A 19872-nucleotide genomic window follows, 5' to 3' on the forward strand; every position below is an offset into this window, starting at 1 on the left:
GGTAAGGGTCAGTTCTGAGGCTGAGAAGCATTCTGAAACTAGTTTCCTAAAAGACACTAGTAAAATAATTAATTACCATAAAAACATACATCTTCTTGTTACTTCTAGGAAAAACCATTAGTAAGAAATTTTTAAAAGTCTTGATCCTTTCATTTTAGGAGGCAATTTTTAATAGTTCAGTTGCTTGTTATCCCATTCCTTTCACTTCCATTTATCCTGATAGTAGACTTGGTATGACTTGATCCTGGGGAAACTAATTGATTTTGGTTTAAATCTATTGATCTAAAGCCTGACACCAAGCTGGCTTTGAGATCTCACTGTGCCAGTCCTTCAAGGTAGTCCAGACAAGAAACCAAAATAATAAATCTAAAACTACTTTTATCGTACATAGCTTGCAAGTTTTAAATCCCTTCTCTTGTTTTTCACCCTTGTTTTCTAGAGAACTAGGGAGGGTCCCTTTTGAGATGCTCCCCAATCCTTCTACAGCCCAAGACATCTTTTGTCTTACCATAACCTAGGCTGCATCTCCTCCTCTTCCTGTTTTCCAAGGTTATTCTCACAGACCATTACACATTGAAAGAACTTTGGCACCAATATTTCAAAACTCTTTGAAGACAGATGTGTTATTTCAAGTATTTAGAATTAAGGCGATAGGTGATGTGTACTTAATGTATTGTCCTCCACATTTATGAATCCCACCTGATCAGACCAATGCTCTATTCAACGCAGCATCCTGCCAACCATACAGAAAGTTCATTAACAAAGGCATGGAGACAACTGTTCTTTCTCAGAGTTACCCTCGTTAACAATGCTTGTTGGGAAAGGAAAAGCAGCTTTGCCATCACTAATTTTCTTTTGCTGCTTGTGAAGTGATCCAATATATACAATAGTTGACTAGCTTGGATATCCTTAATTTTGGCACAATTCCTTTGGGTGAAGCAATTATGTCTGAATGTAACTGACTAGCCTTGTAGGCAATACAGTCTAGTATGTTCTGTTCTCTACTGGGATGGTCGGGTCTGGCAATACGCCAGATGACAACAGATCCAGTAGAGTGATCGTATTATGTAAACAGACTGAATACAAATAAAGGAAATAACATGTGGAGTTATTATTAAAAGTTACATTGGCAAAGCCAAGACATCTGTCACTGTTAGGAGACAAGGCATTCTCTATATTCAAAAGCAAGAACTTCCGGAGGTAATTGGAATTCTTCCACCCTAGTGATGAAGAGTATTAAAGAACAGCTAGATCCACAGATCATTCAATATTCTAAAGCAGAGTTGTTGCAATAATATTACTGCATTTAAGATTATGCAATCTGACTCTTTGTACATATCTTCTCTTCATTCTCTTCCTTCTTCCATCCCACTTATCTTCTTCAAGTCTGTTCTGGAGAGTCACCCAACCTTCCAAAGCAGAATAGGAGCAACCCAAAGGAATATAGAGGAAAGTAAAAATTATTTAACTAACAAATACAATTCTACCTTAAAAGGACATGATTGGCTTTAAAAAAAATTGCACTCTGTAGGCCTCCAAAACTGCCAAATTTAGATATGGGTTATAGCATAAACATTTTGCAAAGATTTACAAGAACATGTTATAATCAGTCATCCTTGAATTCTAGTTCTTGGTCTCTTATCTATTCTAAGCAGGCTTATGTTTCTTCAGTGATATATTCGGTCATCGTCCTGAGAAGGGAGACAGACTTTTCTGCCTTTCCACTGGATCTTAGCGGAACATGAGAAAGAGTTACTTCCAAAAAATTCAACAAGAAAGGAGAATATCCTCCAGTCCAAGAGTGCTTGGAATTCAAATATAATTAATTTAATTTAATAATTTAATTTCTTTTGCTATGTGATCTTACCTGGATTCATAAATTAAGAAAGACCTGATCTACTCCATACTCAGAAAGGATGTTCCAGTATGATAGGCTAGATTCAGAAGTTTTTTTAAAAAAAAATCCATGAAGAGCAATAGCAAAACATTTTTGTTGCCAAAAAACCCCTACATGAGCTATGCTTGAAATCACCATAAGCTGAGCTTGAATTGAAGCAGAGTTTAATTTATTTATATAGAAAGGGCAAATGTGTTTCCTTTTGTTGAGCTTTCTATAGTTCAAAGAGTTTAAGCAGAGGAAGAGCAGCACATGCCATACTGATGTGAAGGCTGTGTATATGTGCAGTAAAGCTCAGGTGTGGCCATATGTCAGCTCACAGAACACTTTTTCAGTTCACAACTGTTCCATGGCAACTGTCCAACTCAGAGCTGATGGATTCATTGCAGACAACAGACTGGATTGCCAGATGTGCTTTATTTTAGAGGATTATCTCTTATTCCAAAACATCACAATTCTATGGAAAACAACAGTTGCCCTTTACTCTAGGCACAACAGCGCAAGAGTCTTATTGCTAAAACTGTGATCTGCCAAACCTGGCTATATACAAACTAGACTGATAAACAGCAACAAAGCATTTTGCTTTTAAATGTGAAAGTCAAACAATATATTGCCTGCATATAAACCATATAGCCCATATAACACATGTTTCATGACAACAGAAAAGGCTGGAGTCTTTACAGGGATCTTCAATCGGTCTTTATCCCAGTCCACTATTCCATTTTGTTTGAAGGCTTCCACCATTGTTCTGCTGCCAAAGAAGTTCCCTATCAATAACCTCAACGATTACAGACCAGTGGCACTCACTCCTACCATCATGAAGCGCTTTGAGAAATTGGTCTGCCGGCACATCATTTCTGGTCTTCTGCATACATTTGATAAACACCAGTTTGTATGCAGAAAAAATAGATCTACAGAGGACGCTATAGCCATCACTCTTCACATTGCTCTGACTCATCTAGAACAGCGGGAGGGCCATGTGAGGATGCTTTTTGTGGATTTCAGTTCTGCATTTAACACAATTTTTCCACATAGACTAGTGTCTAAACTTCTGGACTTGGGCTTTCTTATTCAATCTGCCTTTGGATTATGGATTTCCTGTCTGGCTGCTCACAAAGGGTCAGATTAGGTAATCATACCTCTTCAGCCCTTATTCTTAAAACTGGTACACCACAGGGTTGTGTGTTGAGTCCCTTACTCTATATTCTTTATGTGCATGACTGCATTCCCACTCATGTTGGTAATACTATTGCTAAATTTGCAGATGATACAACAGTGGTGGGACTTATCTCCAGGGGGAGAGGAGTCTACCTACCAAGATGAGGTGAACCGGTTGCTTTCATGGTGTGGAGACAACTTGGTCCTCAACACCAATAGGACCAAGCAGCTTATTGTGGATTATAGAAGGAACAGATCAGACATTGCTTATCAATGGAGACCAAGTGGAGCAAGTGGCCCGTTTTAAGTTTCTGGGTGTTACCCTAAAAGAGGACCTGAGCTGGGATGCTCACATTGCAGCACTGGTCAAAAGGGCCCAGCAGAGATTATACTACCTGAGGCTTCTCAGAAAACAATTGAATGAGAAACTGCTGGTGACCTTCTACCGTTGCACCATAGAGAGCATTTTAACATACTGCACCTCTGTATGGTTTGCCAATTGCCCAGTGGCAGATAGGAAAGCACTCTAGAAGGTTAATATCATTGCCCAGAAGATCATTGGTTGCTCTCCCCTCTTTGGAAGAGCTTTATATCTCCCGTTGCCTTAAGTTCAAATCATTCTCAAGATCCATCTCATCCTGAGAACCCTTTTTTTGAACTATTACCATCTGGCAGATAGTACAGGATAATAAAAACAAGGACAAATAGGCTGAAAAACAGCTTCTATCCCAGGGCAGTAGCTCTTTTGAATTCTGCTGTATAGTGCAGTGTTGGTGTGGGTGTCAGGGGTTTCCGGTTCAATGTGTGAAGGGTGAAGGATATGGGTTTGTGTTTATTTTCATGGTCATGGTCATGATGTACACTGAAGATGGTGTTTGATTTCGTTGTACGAGGTGCAGTGACAATAAAGTAAACTAAACAGAAAAGCCCTTTTGCAAAGTAAAAATGAGATAGGAAAGTAAGAGCAGCTTACTCTTCCTCCTTGGTGTTGAAACAGACATTAAAGTCCCATAGGAAGTAGGGAGGAGGGTATTTAGAAAGGAAAATAAGCACACTACCCAAGCAATCTCTATGTCACTAAAATATCATAAAGGTACTAATATGTACCATTGTATAAAATGTTTCTTCGCCCTGAACTTTAATATTCAGACTTTGGGCAACCAACGAAAAAAGAAATGGGGAAGCATGAATCTAAAGCCTGGAAAGATCAACCTTCTGAATGTTGTAAGTTTAGCTTTAAGAATGGATGCAACATGATTAGGGGTTTTCAAGGGAAACTTGGGCTTCCTTAGAAGTCTATCAAACAATTCTCCATGCATGGAGACAAACATCCACTAGCAACCTCCTCTTTTCTTGCCTGATCTCCATTATGTTTCCCACATTTGTCCCTAGCCCATTAGAAGGTGACCCAAGCCATCCTTAGCTGTTCTAATGTTCTAACAGTGCTAGTTTACCTCTTATTCTAACATGGTCCAATGGTAACTTCAACACATATAAAATAGGTTAGTTTTGTTTTACCCCATACATTTGGGGGGAGGGGGGGAATCAGATGATTGGCAGTCCTTGGAAACAAAACAGAAAGGAGAGACAGCAGTGATAGGAACAGAAAAATTGAAACATTAGGTTTTGCTGATTCAGATTTGAGTGGATAGCAAATAATTCTGGGGAAAGATCCTAAAACCCAAAGCCATCTGGCCCAAAATTGACATACTTTTCTTACAGTGCACTGGATCTTTTCTGACATTCATTATCAGGCTGAAATATCTGTAACAGCAAAAATCCACAAAGTCCTAACCTGAAGGGGGGAGGTGATTTTTATCAGTAGTACTGAAATAGTTTTTAACCATGCTGAAAGGGGGAAGTATTCCATTAAGGAAAATTAGAAGGTGCAAAGGCAGGGAACCTTCCATGCCTGTAACTGCTATATCAATCCACATTTTAACAGCCAGAAGACCGTCTGCAGATCCTTTTGCATCTGATTTGGTTCGTATCTCTCACTGAATGATCATATCAGACCAACAGACTTATATCAATGTGAACTGAAAAATAAATTTCAGAATCTTCTGAAACTACACACAAATTTTGCTACCCGTGACAAATAAGTAGATCAAATGTGAGCTATACCAAATCACTACATAATATTGCAAGATTAAGATTCTTGATAAGATTTGAGATTTTTCTGAAAAACGGAAACAATATTTTCTAGGTCCTGGGTAGCTGAACCAAAGTGGACTACAGGTCATTTATTTCCATATGTAATATATAACTCCCACTTTGGTAATGTGATATCTAATTTTATTTTGTCTTATCTATTATTCATTGTACATGGTACCAGAAAAGTCCATTTGATATTGATGATGGATATGTCTAACCATCAAGTACATTAGGCTTCAGTACACTATTTCTATGTCTGCTTTGGGACCACATATAACTCTGGCCTTTCAAATAGTAACTGGCAATATGCTTAAGCTGCCTGCTAATTCTAAAATGTAAATATCTAGACTGTTTAGATAGCAACATACATTTTCAGTTCTGAATCTGTTTACATGAGAAACTGCTCACTTTCAGTATTTTAAAGTGTAGATGGTCCAATAAACAGGATCAGTTCATTCATGTATTTTATAAAAAATGCAGAATTAAAGCACTCAAAACATGCAATGATGCACGATCCAAGTCTCCAAGGTTGCATTCAGCCCTTTTAAAAGCCTTGGATACAGCCCACTGAGACTTTCAAAAGCTATCGTGTAAACTGAAGTGGTAAATTATGATAGAAATGCCTGAAGAAAAGTAGTTTCTACATTTAATTTTAATCAAATGGCACAAAAATCAAATCTAATTTCCTTTTTTCCTATTTCTGGAAGTGCAGGCATTCCGAGACCAAAGGCAAACTTCATCCTGAAAAAAAAAAAAAAACAAGAATCCTGATCTAAGGACAACAGAGTTACAAATAAACTACAGACTACACAGTTCAATATTCATAACCTGCTGAAGCTAGAACTGTAAAAGTTAATGATTAACTCTTCTTTGTGTATATCACAAAGCTAACGTACAAGCTGGCATGTTTTGCTTCAGAAGTGAAATGGCAAATGCTACCACATGGAGCTGAAACAAGCTGATAAAGATTTCTGCAGAACTTCTACAGTTCACGCCATCCCTCTCACCGCTGTTGAACCTAATGTGATTGCTATCTCTTCATCATAAGCACTAAATTTGCTGCTAATGTGTTGAAAAATTGTTGCAGCTCTGGCTTCAATTTACAGTTTGCCAAGATCATCTGCTCTGGAAAAAGAAACAAGGCCCAGCCAAAGACAGCATGAAATATTTGTAAACTGAACCTGTTATTAGACTCTTGGGACATTCTTATTACAAAGAGAAAAAAATAAGCAATAATACAGCATTTATATTATGCCAACAGTTATCAGTTCATTGAGAGGGGTTTTTAGTTCATTTTTATTAATTTTATATATAATGTATTCTTCTTAATGTATTTTCATTATTCTTTCTTTCATTTTTTATTAAATGGACTAATAAAATAAAAAAATGTAAAAAAGAAATTTATTTATTCATTTATAAATAAACTACAGACTATATTGTCGCTTATACGCCCATGACAACTCGAGGCGGCTTACAGAATGTAAAACCATATTTAAAACAAAAAAACAATAAAAGCAAACAAAAAGAATCAAATAAATTAATAAAGTAAAATAAAACAAAATCTGGGAAAAAAATAAATAATCACCCCCAATTCCCACCTCCCCACCCCAACGACAACAGATCACACAAGCCATTTGATGGGCTCCATCCCACTCTGAGTTCCCCAGGCCCGCTAGCAGAACCAGGTCTTCAATGCCTTCCAGAAGAGTGCTAGAGAGGGGGCCATTCTAATCTCTGGGGGAATGATGTTCCAGAGAGAGGGAGCCACCACGAAGAAGGTCCTTCTTCTGGGTCCCACCAGGTGTACCTCCCTCAGGGATGGGACCCGCAACATTCTCTGCTTCCCTGATCTAATGGGTGAGGTAGATGTGACCAGCAAGAGACGTTCCCTCAGATAACCTGCTCCCAAGCCATGAAGGGCTTTAAAGGTGACAACCAGCAGCTGAATTGCACCCTGAAGCAAATCGGTAACTAATGCAGCTCTCTCAGGAGAGGTGAAACATCTGCACAAAACCATGCAGGCCAGTGTATTTTGCACCAACTGGTGCTTCCAGATGTTCTTCAAGGGCAGCCCCATGTAGAGCACATTGCAATAATCAAGAGAGGAAATGACTAGGGCAAGAGTGATTGTGAGGAGGGACCGTTGGTCCAGGAAAGAACATAACTGGTGCACACAATTTTGGAATCATCCCCCCCACCCCCCCAAAAAAAAGAAGCAATACAATGGCAAAGTATTGAGAATTTTCACAATGAACATTCTTAAAGATTTTTGTATCCGGCTGAATTTGTGGATTTATGACAATATCCCTCAGTAAATATTAACTCCAGCTAATCTTAACAAAAAATCATTAATATATTTAAAATTAACTACTTCAATGAACACTTAACATAATAAATATTAATTCCTCCATACATATTCATCCCAAGTTTGCCCTGCTCTTTATTTTTAATCTTTCCTGTGCGAAGGTACTGACCCACGTTTTCTGCTTTTCTCAAAGTTCCACTAAGTGGAGAAATATTCTAAATAGACAGGAACAAAAAAACAAACCTAGCCAAAGAAGCTCAGCCTACAATAATACCTGCCAAATGTGTTATATATGCATACGTCAGACAGATAAAGTATGAAATATTAGTAAAAGTAAACAAATATATGATACGTGCATATGGCATTTACACACCCAAGTTTTGAAAAAGAATAGATACAGGTTTAAAAATACCAGCTGGGTTTAGAAATTCCTTCACTCTATTGTGGGCACCAGTGTGAACTCATGAATTTTGAAACCCCTGACCTATGTTTCTAAAAAGTACAGACAAAACTTATTTGGGCAGTTGAATATTTGCATTGAATGAACACATGCTCAGAGGCTTTGTTCTCTTTTAAAAATCCAAATCCCATTATCTCTGCACCCCTAAGTCATTGCTCAAGTTTAAATCCATTGTTTTCCTATTTAGGGCCTCATATCACAATATGATTCTTTTGGCTTGGCATATATAAATACAGAGTAACAACATTGAGCCTCCTTATTCAACTTTGATTTTAAATTTTTATTTTTCATTGGCTTCCAAGGAAATGTTCCCAGATTGCACCGAGCAACACTAATTCCCTCTACAATTTGCCACCAGGCTGACTTTTTATATGCTTGCATACATTTAGATAGCAGAAGAGCTGCCAACACAAGCTTCGATTCGGTAGTATAACAGCTATTTACAGGTACAATTTTCTTAGTATCAAACGGAGTTTAGTGACACTACTTCTCATACTTGTAAATATATTACAAGATACAGTATAAAGGTAAAAATGTGAGCCTTCTCCTTCCTCAGCCCCAAAATTGCCTAGCCCACTACCCCCATGCCCAAACCAAAAAAAACAAACAAACCTTGATGGGCCATCCAATATCCGTAAGAATATAAAAAAATTTTTTTAGGAAAGTACTTACTGGAACTGCAATAGCACCACTGAAGACTGTCTTTAGGAAGATGATCTAGAACAGAAAGAGGTAATATATAGCTCTTAGACTAATTTCACATGATTCTTGGTCTGGTTCCAAGTGCTTTGGCCTCTTCAAAAAGTTTTTTTTTTAACCTTTGTCTATTGCATAGGCAATAGACAGAAAGAGTCAAACTAAATTCATACACAACATATGCAACTAAAAAGAAGTTCATTTGTTTTTGATTTTGCATACTGTGGAAGCCCAACTATTGAGGTTTATAGTTTAGGATGATGTATAATCCCTTATGCCTGTGATTTTTCAAGAAATCTGGCTCAAAAACAAAAATATGAGATCCCATCCTCTTTGGGATCAAAGCTTGTCTTTGTCTAATGATTTACAAGATTATCTGGTGTTACCATAGATAGCAAAATATCTTGGATCTATACTTTAAAGCAGGGGTCCCCAAGCACCGGGCCCCGGACCAGTACCGGTCCGTGGATCATTTTGTACTGGGCCGCAAAGAATGAATAATCATGATTAAAATATATATAAAAATATGTTTTTGCTTCCGGGTGTTTTATTTTGAAAGACAACCACTTCCGCCCTCGCCTAACTTACATGCTTGACTCTTTGGCGCATATTTATCCTGCATCAGCAATGCAAGCTAGCCCTCGCAAAATGAGCCAGAAACAGAGTCCACACCCACTCTGTGTAATATGCGGTGACAGACTTGCTAATGAAGCCATGAAACCATCAAAACTGCGCCTCCACATGGAGACAAAACACCCAGCATTGATTAAGTTTTTTGTTATTGGAACCTTCACGCCCCTACCCGGTCCTTGAAAAAGTGTTTCTGCGTGAAACTGGTCCCTGGTACAAAAAAGGCTGGGGACCACTGCTTTAAAGGGTCCAATTAAATTGAACTTTATCATTCTAGAACTCTGCAAATGTATTCTGTCAGCACCAGTCCTAGCACTGATGATGTTACCTAGTTTGGGTAATGAAACATGAGCAAAACAAACAAGCTCAGAGACCACCAAGGACTCCCCATCAGTCCTAGTGGGTTTATATAGTAATGAACAACAAACTGTGTAATTTAATAGGAAAGGGAGGTAATGAGAAAACAATTTAACATTTATGATCTTCACTGTTATCATTGTTATCTCTATCTGTGATTGAAAAAAAGGGATATAGTCTCACAAACCTGGCCAAAAGTATTCATGTTTACATAGACATCATCCTTAAGATATTATTTTGTTATTAACTTATTGTTATAAATCCAAGCTTATCAACACAAATAGAAATTAACCTTTCCCTGCTGTACCCTCTCTTATCAAACTCAAATGTAAGATGCATGTGAAACAAAACTTTAGAGTTCTTAAGAGAAAAAAAGCAAATTCTGTAAAAGATCTTGGAATACTCATCTCTAATGATCTAAGTGCCAGAGCCCACTGTAACTACATAGCTAAGAAGACATTAAGAGTTATTAACCTAATCCTACGTAGCTTTTTCTCTGGTAATATCACGCTACTAACTAGAGCATACAAAACATTTGCTAGACCAATACTCGAATACAGCTCATCAGTCTGGAACCCACATTACGTATCTGATATTTGCACAGTTGAGAAAGTCCATAAATATTTCACAAGAAGAGTTCTCCACTCCTCTACTCGTTGTAGAATACCTTATGCCACCAAACTTGAAATTCTAGACCTAGAAAACCTTGAATTACGCCGTCTTCGGTCTGATCTAATTATGGTATGTAAAATCATACATTGCAATGTCCCACCTGTCAATGAATACTTCAGCTTCAACCATAACAACACAAGAGCACACAATAGATACAAACTCAAGGTTAACCGCACCAAACTTGATTGAAGGAAATACGACTTCAGCAACAGAGTGGTCAATGTCTGGAATACTCTACCTACTCTGTAATTTCTTCCCCAAACCCCAAAAACTTTAATCTTAGACTGTCTACTATTGACCTCACCCCTTTCCTAAGAGGTCTGTAGGGGGCGTGCATAAGCGCACCAACGTGCCTACCGTCCCTGTCCTATTGTTTCTTTTATTTTTCTTATATGTACCCATTTCATGTATTCATAACTATGTATATACTTATACTTATTATCTTGTAAGCAATTGACAAATAAAATAAATAAAATAAAAGTCAATTGGATAATTCCTATCTATAGCCTAATCTTGGTTTACAGATGTTTGGGAACTACGCCTTTTGTGATTGATCCCCGTTCAGTGTATTCAAGAGATGTTTGCACATCTGAAGCATCCAAGGCTGGAAGCCTTTGCCAGTCGTCTTGAACTTGGAAAGCCTTATTGCAGTCTTGTCTCAAATCAGGCTGAAAGCACGTAGTAAATGGGTAATATATTCCATGAATTATATCAGTATTTTTCAAAGTTGGTAACTTTAAGATCTCTGGATTTCAACTCCCCGAATTCCCTTGCAAGCAAGTTTGGTTGGGGAATTCTGGAAATTGAAGTCTACACATCTTAAAGTTGCTACATTTGAAAAACACTGCGTTGTATTTTCCCAATTTCAATCACTTCTTGCCATATAGCGCTAATTTTGCCACTAGATATTATCGGGATTACTTTTCCCCTCCATCAGTGGACGCAAAACAGGGACTATCTTATGCCTGGCTAGCGATTTCTAAAAACACAGCAAAATTTCCCAAAGCAATCCCTCTAATTAAGCGATATGAAAAACAGCGTCCTAACAATCAGAGGGATGGCAGAAGGAATAACTTTAAAAAAAAGTATTTCTTTTCCCTTTGTGGGAGACTTGAGGCTGAACGATTGCTTGCAAAGATTTAAATCAGTGGAGAAGAGTTTACGCTCCCCCTTGCCTGTTCTTCCTCTTTCCACCCCATTGCCCAAGCGATATTGCCCAAAATCAATATGGCGGTTCTATTGCTCTCTAGACAACGCCCCCGCCGAAGAAAATACGTATGCCCTGAGACCCTGTTTAGATGGGCAGCAAGTTCCAACCAATAACGACCTAAGAGCTTCTTCCCCTACCAATCAGAGAGGAAGTACGAAGTTTGACTAACGGAATGGTCCGCCCCCTCTCCTCCTCGAAAGTGAGCTGTGATTATGATGGCGGTTCTTTCGGTCTTGTCGGGCAGTCAGGCTAAAGCGAGAGCGATTTATTCTCCGTCCCTTCCCGTCCCCCACAGCCGCCACGCTCCCAATCGTAGCGGTTACTGCCTCGGTACCTTCTGAATCAAGCGCCGCCTCCGCTTCTCATCGGTGGCGGACAGACGCCTCCCTCGTTAGGCGGAAACGACCCGCCTCTCTTGGCTGCCCGCGGGAGGCAAAGGCAGCTCTAGGAAGCGCCGCTGACTGGGGAAGGGCGATAGCCGCTCTCCTCCTTCTCAGCTGCTGCCCCGGCTGCTGAGATCTTTTTCCGAGGTTTCCTATTGTCCGACCTGCAGATGTGTTTGATCCTCCTGTATAGCCAGCCTATCAACTGGTGGGATGGGAATTATAGTATGGGTAGCCCTCGATTTACAATAGTACATTTAGTGACCGCTCAAAGTTACAACGGCACTAAAAAAAAAAGTGACCTGACCATTTTTCGCACTTAACCCCATTGCAGCATTCCCATGGTGACATGGCAACTGGCTCACACTTATGTCCTGGCATCACGTGATCCCCTTTTGGGTCCTTCTGACAAGCAATGTCAATGGGGATCCAGATTCACTTAACAACCACGTTACTAATAAAACAATCGCAATGATTCACTTAACAAATGTGGCAACGAAAGTCGTAACATGGAGCAAAGCTCACTTTATAAGTGTTTCACTTAGCAACATAAATGGGCTTAATTGTGGTTGCAACTTGAGGACTACCTCTATCTGGTTCTGGAGAAGTAGGGTGTTGGACAGAGTTATGACTTGGGAGTCATGAGAAAAGGTTTTTGTGTAGTGTGTAGTGTACCCGGATAGAAATCAGCAGACTCTGTGTTCATGTTATGGCTTAGGCTCAAAACCAGCTGGTGACCTTGGGCCAGTCACTTTCTCTCAGCCCTAAGAAGTAGGCAATAGTGGCAATACCCTATTTGTTGCCAAGAAAATGAGAAGTGCATCCATGAAGTCAGCAGAAGTTGAGCTTGAGCTTGTGGCAGGGTGGTATAGTGAGGGTGTCGTACTCCCAGTTCAAGAAAACATTTAGATAGGCATACTTAGATAAGTGTGTCTATTTCAAGCTCTTGGCTCAACTTTCTTCACAAAGGAAAGTGTTTTGTAAGATGTTGAAGACTCTTGATAGGAGCAATTGTGAAATGCGTTACTTGTGTAGTAACAGAAAAGCTTTTGATACAGGCAGTTGCAGAGATTCCAGCAGCTGCTGTAGTAGCAGTCACAGCAGTAGTAAAGCTAAATCCATACATGTATTGACAGCGGCTAGAATATATGCACAATATTGGAAAAACGAAATCATACCTTCAGAAACAGAAATAATATGGCATGGAAAAATTATGGCATGTGCAGAATCAGATAGATTAACTTTAGAAATAAAAGACATAGGAGAGTAAATATAAAACATGGAATAAATTTTATCGATTGTTATATAATAGAAGACAAGGTTGAAATATTAGTTATGATTAGACTAATTAGTAATTAATATATTAAATAAGGAGATTATAAATGATGAAGTAAAATGTATATATGTATAACAAGGATAAGTTGGATGTATTGTGTTGTATTCTCATAATTAAAATTAAAAATAAATTTAAAAAAGAAAAACTAAATCCATTTTCTATTACCATGCAAATATCAGCCTAAGTCTCTGTGGCTATAGTCTTCAGGGACAGTGAGCAGATTTTCACAACCATTTTGGGACTGTGTTCCCAAGTACCCCTTCATTTCCTGTCATATATATAAATATTTAAAAAACCTTTGCCCTTGGAGACATTGTTATCCCAAACACAACAATCTGCTTTGCATTCAGAGCTACCCCAAACATTCTTCAAGCCTATTTTTGCCTTTCAGCTGGGAAAATAGAAAATACAATAAATAAATATAAACAGATGTATTTTTTTTTTCAGAATACCTCTGATACCTTGCTCTGCTTCATGGGAGGATTGGTTATATTGGTTGGTATAATCCTTATTTTAATGGATATTTATTGTTTCAATTCCGAAGAACTCTGACTTCACAACTACACCAATCAAATTATAGATGAATATATCAAGATTTTTAAAAAAACATCAATTGGAAACCATACCCCCCCAAACCAATCAGTAACCGACCACATGCAACAGAGCTTTGCACATTGAGATACAACTTATGAATCCATATTCTCTTAGCTTGATTCAGTGAAAAGATACAGTGACAATATGAGACACACAGAGTTGTTCTATGAGTTGCATGGCCATATAAATTTGTTTAATAAATCCTGAATGACTATGAATAATTTGAAGTAGTATATAATAATTTTATTACGTAAGCATCTCCTCACTAGAGAATCCTCTGAAAATAAAATTGGCCATCAGAAAGTTGTGCACTGTCACTTAAACCTCTGTCATGTGGGAAATAAGGAAAAATAGCTTCATATTCCATTATTTGAACACTTAGCCATTGAGTCTATTTCTCCCCATCCCTTGCTTTCACCCTATTGATTTTATAGCATTTTACTAAATGCTGTCATCCATACAGTTGTCCACTATCATTTTGTTGACAATGTGAGTCAATATTTCATTAAATATTGCCTTTTGGCTTTACCCTGAATTGTCTAGAGTATATAAAGGTTTTTTTTTCATTATTTATTCAATGATGCCACTAAATTATGCATTCTTGATTTTAAAGATAATAAAATATTTTGTTTACAGTTATTATTGTTCTGGCATCAACTTTTGGATTTCTATATAAAATAATTAATCTTGTTTTGGGAAGGGAAATGAGAAAAGACAAGTCCCAGCTCTTGTTGCCTCAGGGATATAATTATAATCAGAAATACAAAAATGGAAAAATCATAAACTTCCCACAACTGAGACTCTAGAAAGTTTCATCTCAGCATGAAACTATGTTTTAATTATTACTATTGTTTGCATTGTTTATACTGTAAATAAACCAGGCAGAGTAAGAATGTGTCCTATTTAATTCTTCATAGTACTTGTTTCACTGGAAGATACATTTATTTTTTCTCTCCCCATGCCATTACTTACAAATTGTGTTTTATAGCCAAATTCAGAGCACTGACATATACCAGTACATGAAAATACGATGTAGCAAAAATTGAATAGGACAAATTCCTGAAGCTACAATTAGTCTTCCGTATAACTTTTTATCTCCAAAGGTATTATTTATATTTTTTTAATCTTCCTTAGGAAATGAAAATCAGATTTGTTAATGGGTATGCATTTGTACATTTTACTTTGACCTTTAACTAAAAACATTCCAATACTGCTTTACGTAGATTAGTAGTAAGTTAGTTTCTCCTTTAGATATACAGTCTAAAATCATGAAACAAAGAGGGAAGCACAGATACAAGCTCTGGCACCAGTTCTATCTATCTATCTATCTCTCTATCTATCTATCTATCTATCTATCTATCTATCTATCTATCTCTGTCTATCTATACCATATATACACTTTAATACAGTCCTTTCGGTTTCAAAGAAGCTTGCAATAAATATGAGAGTGGGACTGCAATTAGAGAAATGCATTGTAATGTCTTCATAGTAATTGTTTATAATTATTTGCATTGTAAGCATGTATTCGTGTGGGTGCACAAATGTGTGCGCATGTGTGTATGTGTAAAAAAAATACTATGACTTTTATAAAGAAGGGCATGCAAAAATACATAGATTTTAAATATGCCTGCTTTACTAGAAGAATGTTTTTCTATTTCCACTTTTATAGGTCTTTGTCTTTCAACTCATTTATTAACCACACAACTAATGGTATAAAGACTATCTTTATTTCTGTAAGTTTTAATCACATATATTTCAAGGAGTCAAGCGGAGTGTTCAAATAATGCATTTTAAAGGCCACTATGACACTATGCAGTTGTATGTGATGAGGAGATGCTACATTTACTTTGAGAGAGAGAGAAAGGGAGAAAACTGTATTTCATTTGTTACACTACTAACTTCACTTTAGGTAATTGCATTCAGCTTTATTATTGCCCAGAGCAATAACTGATTGTTAGTTATTGAAGTCTGAAATGATTTTCTCATCTCCCAGGGGAATCTGGAGATTTACATGGTGCACAGCAGTAACTAATAGATATAATCTGGTCATAATGTAGCCAAAGAATGTGTTATTTACTTATTGAGAACATAGATGTTGAGCATTCTAACATTTGCTCATGAGGTGGGGCAGATTTTATTTATTATATTTGAGCATCATGCATTTTTTTTTGCTTTATTTTGTTTTGTTTCTTTAAAAATAGATTTAACAGGTTTTCCACCTTTGAAAGATGCTGATACTTAATTCTGTTTTTCTGTACTTGGGAGAAAGTTCCACTGCATTTAGTGGGTCTTACAGGATTCAATCTGAGGGATATCATAAGAGAAAAATGTCAAGATCTGTTCTCTATAATTCCAGAGTGTAGATACAGATTTCATAGCACTTGAACAATTCAAACTGGCAATCAATTGTCAAAATCGTGTAGGTTCCCTTCAGTGTATATGTTCAAGCAGAGACTAGAAAGCCATTTATCAGGGATGTTTTGTTTCCTGAACTGGGCAATCAATTTAATTCAGTGGCCTAAATAATATTTGGTTGTTTTATAATAATAAGCCTGTCTCCTATGTTTCTATTAAAATTAGTGCTTTCCCATAACCAAGTTAAAGTTATATATATCAGTCTTTTGGCAACCACAAAACTCAACATTAATTACAAAGGTATAGTACAAAGAGCCATTTGGGACAGAGTGGTATTCTGCAGGTTCCAACCAGTTCTGGAGAACTGGTAGCGGTAATGTTTTGAGTAGCTAGGAGAACCTGAAAATGCCACCTCTGACTGGCTCCACCCCCATCTATTCTCTGCCTCCCGAGTTCCAGCTGATCAGCTGGGTCTTTGGTTGCTCTGCACAGGAGAATGGAGCTGGAAAGCAGGTTAGTGGGTTGGGGAGGGAATGGGATTTTACAGTATCCTTCCCTGCCACACCCACCAAGCCATGCCCACCAAGCCATCCCACAGAACTGGTAGTAAAAAAATTTGAATCCCACCACTGATTTGGGAATTCTGCCAGCAAAAGCCCTGAAGATAGCAAGTGTCCAGTTTCTCCTGCAGCCAGATCAAAATTATTCCATAAAGCAGTATCTAGCAATCCCAGCACTGTCAGTAAAGTGTGCTTAATTATGTCTGTTGCAAACAGTGTGTTGCATGAACACTACGATAAAGACAGATCAGCTAAAGACACCTTTAAACTACTTCTGTTATGGGATGGAGCTGAGACAAAGGGAATGATATGAAAATGTGGCATTGCATTCTAATAAAAAACAGTGTGATGCTTAAACAAATAAAATACCAGAATTTGGCAAATAAAGCCTTTCTAGTAAAGTCATTTTACTTAAACAAGTTTTTTCCCCTTCGGCCTTAATTGATTTTTTATTATATTGTTAATCCATTTCTTTTGGCATTATTCTGGAGTTCAATCTTTTGTCAATGCTATGGAAATTTATATTTACCCTTCACCTAACAGCTAATGAGTACTACAACTTGTTCATATGCAAGGATAGAATTGCAGGGGAAAAAACTATGTATTTTATATACATATGATACAGTTTTTACATATTGCTGCTGCATTTCTATTTTTATTAATATTAAATATTTTCATTTTTAAAAAGCAGAGTTTTTGAAATGTGTAATTCTGAAGTTTTGAATATCTTTCCTGTCATAATTTTGCTTTCCCGTACTTAATTAAATGCTTTCTTATGCTCATACAGCAGACTAGATTCACTAGCAATGTAATCCAGGAGTCAGTTGACCAAAGCAGTTCAAAGTAGCCCACTAACTACAGACGAAGTCACCTAAATCAAGCCAGGAAGACTCCAGCAGCTAATGTGACACGTTATCCCATGATGGACTGCAGATAATGTGCACTAAAGCTGTCATATATTGCACTCAAGTTGTATATCATTTTGGTCCACTCTTGGAAACCCACTCATGCCACTGATAAAGAGGAGAGTTTTCTTTTAAAGTAGAAGAAGAGTGCAGGTTAAATTAAAACCCCTTCTTTTCCCTGGAGCATTGTCCATCTCTACTTTCACATTCATCTTTTCACTAACCTTTCTGCTTCTTCAGTTCTATCATCTGCTCCTGTACACACAGAACTTGAAACATGCCAAAAGAAATCTTATAAAATATCCTATTCCACCTTGGTATTCTCTACATGTCTTGGGAGTACCATTTCCTAAATTCCAGGCAGTAATAAAGAACAGTATTTCAGTTTACCAACATTGCGTCTTCAAATTGCCATGCAGCAAGTGCTGTCATATTGTGATCTAAAAATCCTTCTCAAGGTTACTCAAATATTTCTTTCATAGCTAATATTTCTCATATAATAACTCCATCTTTAGATACTCTGATTCAAATGGAATTGAGTCAGAGATACTAGTTTTGTTGTCTTTTTGCAATTGCTTGAATCATTTGAGTTTGTTTTTTTCCTAGAAGCTTTCCCCTAAATTGATGCATCAAACAACATATTTATTTTGAGCTCTGGATTCATAAATGTGAGGCATGTCAATTCTTAAATTTAGATGGTTTATTTCAGCTTATTTGTTAGCTACATAATTTACTCTGAAATTTGAAGTCCATTCTATATTTATCAAGTTGATTTCCTATCTAAAGATTAAGAATAACATTCTGTTATATCTGCTTTATCAGTGAGACCAGCTTTAATTTAATAAATATTTATTTATTAAATGTATATGCTTCCCATCTCCCTATCAAGTGACTATTAACTATTAGAACTTCCAATTTCATTTTTAAGAAAATGAGACTAAAGTATACCTAGGTTTTTTGTAATGTACTACTAGTGACTTAACTTAATGCATTGGATTGGATCCAAAGTCAAGCTATTGCATCAATAGGATTTAAGTTAGCCTTTATACAACCTATAATTCTGAAGTCTGCTTACCATGCGAATGGTCCCTATAAAAATACTTTTCCTGACACTGGTTGTTTATTTAATTATCTTTGCAGACTAAATATGCATTAGTCAATGCTGACAGTATTGTAAATAATTGATATATTGCATTACATAATTTAGACTGCAGTATCATTAGAGAAATCTAAAGCTCTTCAAAATCAGTTTTTAAAATGAATTCTTCCATTGGTGTCAAATATTCCTAAAATCCAAATTAGACCCAATTCATTAATATAATATTCTTCAACATGAGAGGAATTTTAAAGGGTACATATTATTTGCAAAAATATTAGTATTTCAACAACAGTTAAAATGGCTTTATATATATAGCTAGATCCGACTTTTGAATAAAGACTTCATTATTTAAATTACCTTTTCATTAATGCATATCTATGTTACATATAGCTAGAAATTGGTGTTTTCATCTGATGGGTTCCATGTAGAGAAGGCTGCCTTGTATGACATCAAAAAAGCTAGTGGAATCAAAGTATTCACACCAAGCTAATCTGTTGTTTCCATTAAAATACAACTAAAGAGCTTATCAGAACAATAGCCTGAAATTATATGGTCATTTGCAACAGATACAATATTTTTTTTCAATCAAATACAGGAGCTTTCCATTGAAGTGCTTCATTAAATTAGCATGTTAATATACAGCATGTATATATTAAATACATTTTAATATACAGTATATACAATGTAAAAGAATGATGCCGATTTTTAAATAGATAAATAATAAATAAAGTTTGTTCCAGTGGCTAAAGTACTAGGCCAAAAAACAGGAGATCATGAGTTCTAGTCCTGCTTTAGCCATGAAGGACAATTCACCTTACATGGTGGTTGTTGTAGGAGGAAGGTATGTTACATATGTTTGCCACTTTGAGTTATTTGTAAAAAAATAATAAAGGCAAATAGAAATAAATAAAATTATGATGGCAGTTTATATGCAGTATGTACTCAATGTGTTCTAATATCATGTCATGGGATTTCTCTATTTCTTTAGTATTAATAACAGGCAAGTAAATACAAGTGCATTTGTTTATTTTGTTTGCAATGAAAGCTGACCACCGAAAACAGCTATTCTGCCAAGTAAACAGATAGAACTGAGTAAGTTAA

At 36.8% G+C, this 19872-nt stretch overlaps 1 protein-coding gene across 11 annotated transcripts in view; it reads right to left on the reverse strand.

Moving 5' to 3' along the window:
• TRIQK (triple QxxK/R motif containing) overlaps positions 1–12052 on the reverse strand; it is a 59660-nt gene extending 47608 nt beyond the window's left edge. For 2 of the 11 annotated variants that reach the window (XR_015743255.1, XM_087931508.1), the window contains exons 1-2: positions 11874–11983; positions 8647–8691 (exon numbers count right to left, since the gene is read on the reverse strand). The gene's annotated coding sequence lies outside the window, so the exon portion shown is untranslated. Of the gene's footprint in view, positions 1–8646; positions 8692–11676 lie in introns of all 11 variants that reach the window. The other 9 variants (XR_015743256.1, XM_087931509.1, XR_015743254.1 and 6 more) reach the window with 5 other exon arrangements.
• Between the last annotated feature and the right edge of the window lie 7820 nt (positions 12053–19872).

Source organism: Pseudonaja textilis, chromosome 3 (genome assembly GCF_049901715.1).
Source record: "Pseudonaja textilis isolate UNSWEBS1 chromosome 3, rPseTex1.2, whole genome shotgun sequence".
NCBI lineage: Eukaryota > Metazoa > Chordata > Lepidosauria > Squamata > Elapidae > Pseudonaja > Pseudonaja textilis.